The sequence below is a fragment of the Astyanax mexicanus genome, chromosome 9 (genome assembly GCF_023375975.1).
Source record: "Astyanax mexicanus isolate ESR-SI-001 chromosome 9, AstMex3_surface, whole genome shotgun sequence".
NCBI lineage: Eukaryota > Metazoa > Chordata > Actinopteri > Characiformes > Acestrorhamphidae > Astyanax > Astyanax mexicanus.
In genome coordinates, this window is record NC_064416.1 from 2,347,443 (window position 1) to 2,354,586 (window position 7,144).

Below are 7,144 nucleotides of genomic sequence, written 5' to 3' on the forward strand. Positions count from 1 at the left end.
TAAATAAGACTAATTGGTACTTGCAGTGTGGGCAGTGTGCCAAGTCCTGCTGGAAAATGAAATCCACATCACTGATTGGTGAAAACTTCACACTGCAGTGTGATTACTTTTATGGAGATGCGGATTTCATTTTCCAGCAGGACTTGGCACACTGCCCACACTGACAAAATTACCTATTGGTCTTATATAATATTCTAATTATCTGAGACATTGATTTGTTTGGGGGGTTTTCATTGGCTGTAAGCTTCATAATCATCAACAATAAAATATATAAACACTTAAAATAGATCACTATGTGTTTAATACATCTATATAATATATGAGTTTCACATTTTCAACTGAATTACTGTGTAAATTCACACTTTCATCATCATAATAACTAGAAAAAAGACACAGAAACACAGAGAACTATTAAAAGTAACTATTAAAAGTAGAAGTATTTCTTTTCTTTAGAGAAATTACAGATGAAGTCAGAGAGCGGTGAGTTTCCTAATCTGGATAAAAAAACTGCTGCAGGAAGACGTCTGGCTGACCCACATGGAAACAACAGCTTTAGCCTTTAGCTCAGATTAACATGATTTAATGAGACTGAGTCTCAGTTTCTAAACAATAGGGGGTGTTCTAAAACTTTTGACCGGTATTGTATGTGTAATATATATTTCTATATTAATGTGAATGAACTTGAATGACCTGTATTCACATTGCATTTCAGTACATTATAGAAGAACAGATATTCTACAGACATACAGATTAATATATCAGATGAGTATATTGATATATTCTCGTGTTAATCTCGATTTGTCCGTTTTTATCTCAGATAGGGTTTCTGTTACTGTAATAATGGAGTGGTTAAAGGGTGTATTTTGTGTTTGTTTGTGTTGTTTAGTGTAGATTAGGATTATTTTTTGCCTTTTTGTTGATGTTTATTATATTTTCCTGTAGATTTCTGGATCTGGTTGGGGTTAAATCTGCTGCTCTGTCAGATTGCTGTACTGTAAGGCCTGATTTCACTGCAGGATTAAGGTGGTTGAACAAATGTTTAGGTTTAAATTGTCGATTTAAAATGTCAATAAATGGTGTGTGAAACAGGGTGGCTGTGAAATTTGTTTTTTTTTTTTGTTTCAGTAATCTTATTTGCCGTGCAGGAAAGAGATGATTTAGTTTTTTTAGGGTGGCCCCACTTTACTTACTGCACTCACTCCCGATACAAGTGGCGTGCATCAAAAATTACCATACAATAATCTTTATATGGAGGTTCTACAGTAGGTTCTGTTCACATGTTCACAGATGTTGCTACAGCTGAACCTGTAGATCCTGTAGCTCTACACTCGAAGGTTGCACTCTTTCAAACTATCCCAAATACACCTATCCACCCTTAAAGTTCCTTTATATTTAATTCCACCTTAAAAAGTGAAGTATTTAGTTACTTCCTATACCAAGTTGAATTTTTTCAAGTGTCTGTTCCACCTTGAATTACTCTAATTCCACCTTAAATGCTGCTGCTATATTCTCGCAATCACGCTAGTTAGTTCCACCTTAAATGCTGCTGCTATATTCTCGTTATCAAGCTAGTTAGTTCCACCTTAAATGCTACCAATATATTCTCGTAATCACGCTAGATAGTTCCACCTTAAATGCTACCAATATATTCTCGTAATCACGCTAGTTAGTTCCACCTTAAATGCTACCGATATATTCTCGCATTCACGCTAGTTTGTTCCACCTTAAATGCTACCGATATATTCTCGCATTCACGCTAGTTAGTTCCACCTTAAATGCTACTGATATATTCTCGTAATTATGCTAGTTAGTTCCACCTTAAATGGTACCGATATATTCTCGTAACCACGCTAGTTAGTTCCACCTTAAATGGTACCGATATATTCTCGCATTCATGCTAGTTTGTTCCACCTTAAATGCTACTTAGTAATGATATAGGGGAGCTGAATACTTAAAATTTCGAAAAAAAAAATTAAATCTCAATAAAATACATTTAAGTTTGTGGTCGTAGGATAAAACAATGTAAAAAAAAAAAAAAAAAAAAAAAAGTTCAAGGGGTATGAATACTTTTGCAAGCCACTGTGCAGTACCCAGAAGCTGAGCTGCCTCTGAGAGCCATTATATGAGACAGACCACACCTGTAATCATTCACATACAGCTCTGGAAAAAAAAAAAATGAAGAGAGCACTTCAGTTTCTAAATCAGTTTCTGAATCAGTTTCTCTGATTTTGCTATTTATAGGTTTATGTTTGAGTAAAATGAACATTGTTGTTTTATTCTATAAACTACAGACAACATTTCTCCTAAATTCCAAATAAAAATATTCTCATTTAGAGCATTTATTTACAGAAAATGAGAAATGACTGAAATAACAAAAAAAAGATGCAGAGCTTTCAGACCTCAAATAATGCAAAGAAAACAACAAGTTCATATTCATAAAGTTTTAAGAGTTCAGAAATCAATATTTGGTGGAATAACCCTGGTGGTTTTTAATCACAGTTTTTTTCATGCATCTTGGCATCATGTTCTCCTCCTCCACCAGTCTTACACACTGCTTTTGGATAACTTTATGCTGCTTTACTCCTGGTGCAAAAATTCAAGCAGTTCAGTTTGGTGGTTTGATGGTTTGTGATCATCCATCTTCCTCTTGATTATATTCCAGAGGTTTTCAATTTGGTAAAATCAAAGAAACTCATCATTTTAAGAGCTGTATCTGCCTGACAGAGACATGAGTCTTGTGTTAGCAGTGTTAGCTAGCCCCAGTCGATTGTTGAGAGATGATAATTCGGTTAATTTCGTGTTTATTTTTGAAGGTGCCCTGGCCATTATTGATTTATTTTGCATTTATTAGGGTTTTTTTTTTGCTCTTAATGTGATGAATTTGCGCTCGTCCTCCGCCGCCACTCCTCCCTCCCTGCCTCCCGCGAGGAGCTAATCAACTGAGGCTTTTCTCCGGCTGCGGGATTGTTTTCATTACGGCGATGCCCTTCATGTAGTGCTGATTTGATCTGAATCTGAAATTACGGGAGTCACTTTGTGTTTACGTGTCGCCGAGCCAATGGGCCGTTAATCAGAACAGAGGGAGGGGAGGTTCTGAATGAGGGGCGACTGAGGGAAATTGGTATTAACGCTAAATGGCAGGGGTCTTTTAAACTGCAGTCCCAATAAAAACCATTTAATAAATGCCAACATCTGACAAATCCAACCACAAACAAACACACACACTGCGGATTAGTGTGTCGATAGGGGTGGCTTGTTGGATTGGCCTACAACCTGCTGGTGCATCTCAAAACAAAATTAATATCATTGGAAAGTTACTTTACTTCAATCTTCATTAATTGCACATTGCACCAGTAAGAGCAGAGTGTGAAGGCTCAGTTAGCAGGGTAAGAGCACAGTTCTGCTCTAAATATTACAATGCACACAACATTATGGGGGACATACCAGAGTTCAAAAGAGGACAAATTGTTGGTGCACGTCTTGCTGGAGCATCTGTGACCAAGACAGCAAGTCTTTGTGATGCATCAAGAGCCACTGTATCCAGGGTAATGTCAGCATACCACCAAGAAGGACCAACCACATCCAACAGGATTAACTGTGGACGCTGTAAGATTAAGCTGTCTGAAAGGGATGTTCGGGTGCTAACCCGGATTGTATCCAAAAAACATAAAACCACGGCTGATCAAATCATGCAGAATTCAATGTGCACCTCAACTCTCCTGTTTCCACCAGAACTGTCCGTCACCACAATACATTATTGTGCTCTAAAACCAGCTGTTTCAGTTTTATTGTCCAGCCTCTGTAAGTTGGTATAGCGCTACTACATCCAAACAGACACAAGGCTGTAATTTACACAAACGCTGCTTTAACAAAGGAACAATCTGCATTTAAATCAGCTAAATGTTGCTTTCCCCGTTGAGCTGGACGCTGTACTGCAGGGTATAATTTAGCGCTAGTGATTTTATTGTGGTGTTCGGTGGGTTCTGTGCCCACGCTGCACTGATACGACGCCCCATCCTCCCTTATCTCCTCACAGTCTGGCCTGTTTTTACCAGATGAAAGAGCGTGAAGGATTAAGTGTCCTCTGATAGTTATTAATTAGCTGCCCAGATGCCTCAGGCCTTATTTACACAACAAAAACCCACAGTGCAGAATCACCACACCCCATAATCAGATTATCTCCCTTTATACTGCAGCCAAACGGGCCACGTATTAAAAACGCTGACTGTACACACACATACAGTCATCCAGACTATGAAGAAACACATAAGGAATCATATTTATTTATTTATTACATTTACATTGATCATGTTTAGAACCCTAGGAGATTTTATTTTGTCATTTTAAGTGTTTAATTATTTTTGCGGCTGCATTTATTTGCAGAAATAAGAAAAAATGGCTGAAATAACAAAAGAAAAAGATGCAGAATTTCAGACCTCAAATAACGCAAAGAAATAAAAAAATATTTGGTGGAATAACCCTGGTTGGTTTTTAATCACAGTTTTTTTTGTATGCATCTTGGCATCATGTTCTCCTCCACCAGTCTTACACACTGCTTTTGGATAACTTTTTTTTACGTTTAATACGTTACAAAAAAAAAAAGTTATAGTTCTATTGCTGCTCTGTTTGGCTTGTAAGCGCTGCATCGTTGCTAGGTAGCCTGTATGTGGGCTGAGTAGTACATGGAGAGCTTCGGTTACAGTGCATTACCTGCTGATAACAGCACTCACTCATAGAACAACTCTCAGCCGATCAGTGGGATCTGTGGGATGATATGGATTAGAACATTACTCAAATATTCACTATTCACTGTATACCTGTAACTCTACCTCTTCACTACTTTACTTTAACTGATGCTCTCAAACACTTTATTAAGAGACAAGAAATTCAAGTAATTAACTCTTGATGAGTTCAGCACAGCTGTTAACTGAAAGCCTGAATTCCACGTGACTCTACCTCATAAAGCTGACTGAGAAAATTCAGCAGAGATGTGTAAAACTTTCATCTAAGCAAGAGGTTCTAATTCGCTGGATCGAATCACGGTTATGCAGCTTGCCATCAGCTGCCGGAGCCCCGAGAGAGCACAATTAGTCTTGCTCTCTCTGGGTGTGTACAGTAGATGGCGCAATTTCCCCTCATGACCTGTTTATAGGTTTATGTCTGAGTAAAATGAACATTGTTGTTTTATTCTATAAACTACAAACAACATTTCTCCCAAATTCCAAAAAAATATTCTCATTTAGAGCATTTATTTACAGAAAATGAGAAATGACTGAAATAACAAAAAAGATGCAGAGCTTTCAGACCTCAAATAATGTAAAGAAAACAAGTTCATATTCATAAAGTTTTAAGAGTTCAGAAATCAATATTTGGTGGAATAACCCTGTTTTTTAATCACAGTTTTGTTTTTATGCATCTTGGCATCATGTTCTCCTCCACCAGTCTTACACACTGCTTTTGGATAACTTTATGCTGCTTTACTTCAGCTTGGTTTGATGGCTTGTTATCATCCATTTTTAACTAGTCTCTTATTATTATTATTATTATTATTATTTTTTTTTTTTATAGCTGTATATGGGCTATTCTGCATTGTCGCTGGTACTATATATTAGCAGAAAATCAGAATTTAGATGTTCTGGCTGTATTTGGGCTTTTTTTTAGGTCTTCTCAAGGTTTTCAGACATGATTAATTATGCAGAGCTTTCTAAAACACGTCTTTTTGAACCTCAGACTGATGCAATTCCATGTGATCAAGCGTCAGTCTGATTACCTTCAACATCACCCAGAAAACACGTAGAGGATGGAGGGACTATTTCCTCTCTGAAGTCGATCAGATAATAACAATAGAAGAGAAGAATAGCAGTGCTGTAACTGTTAGCAATATACTAGCCTGTGGGTGGCCAGGTTCTAGCATGTCTTTATTAGAGACCTTATAGAGCTGCAACATCACGGTTGGGTTCTTAAAGTTCCTGTAATGAAGACTAAGGGCTCTATTTTATTTATCTATAGGCGAGCCGTCAATCGTGCACCATGCAGCTTGATTTAGGGCCTCAGTGTGTCTTTGCTATCATAACGACAGGAAAAGTACACCTTGTGCAGCCCTGAAACGCAATGCAAAAATTAATAAAAGTTACTAATTCTCTTAATTAATCATGGGTTTGGTTAATTTTGGGCGTGACGTGTAATAAACCAATCAGAGTGTCTCTTGCTCAACATTCTCTTTAAGAGTAGATCAGATGAGCTCTGACTTTGGTGGATTGCTATTGTAACGGTGCAGCTACCTGGACGTGTCCAAAAAACGCTTCTCAGCAGAGGAAACTGAGCTGCTGGTTGACGCTGTGAAAGAGCTCCAGCAGCTCATTTACGGGAACAGCAATGTTATTTTATTTACTATTCTGTTCATTGTTGATGCGAAGATAGCGATGAACATCTGACTGTTGGCGTCTGTCTAGGTTGTATTCAGTCAGTGGAGCTCCTGTGTTTTCTGTTACCAAGATAAACAAGCAAAACTCCAGAAATGTACCTGAACACACCTCATTTCCAGAACACCACGCCCATCAGTGTAGATACAGTTAGGTCTGTATATATTTGGACAGAGACAAATTTTTTCTAATTTTGATTCTAGACATTACCACAATGGATTTTAAACAAAATGATTGCATAAAAATGTGAGGAACTAAAGCATCTTTTAAACACAATCCTTTCATTTCAGAGGCTCAAACGTAATTGGACAGATTAAATAATTGTAAATAAAATGTTCATTTCTAGTACTTGGTTGAAAACCCTTTGTTGGCAATGACTGCCTCAAGTCTTGAACTCATGGACATCACCAGACGCTGTGTTTCCTCCTTTTTAATGCTCTGCCAGGCCTTTACTGCGGCGGTTTTCAGTTGCTGTTTGTTTGTGGGCTTTTCTGTCTGAAGTTTAGTCTTTAACAAGTGAAATGCATGCTCAATTGGGTTGAGATCAGGTGACTGACTTGGCCATTCAAGAATATTCTGCTCCTTTGCTTTAATAAACTCCTGGGTTGCTTTGGCTTTATGTTTAGGGTCATTGTCCATCTGCAGTATGAAGTGACGACCAATCAGTTTGGCTGCATTTGGCTGGATCTGAGCACACAGTATGGCTCTGAATACCTCAGAAT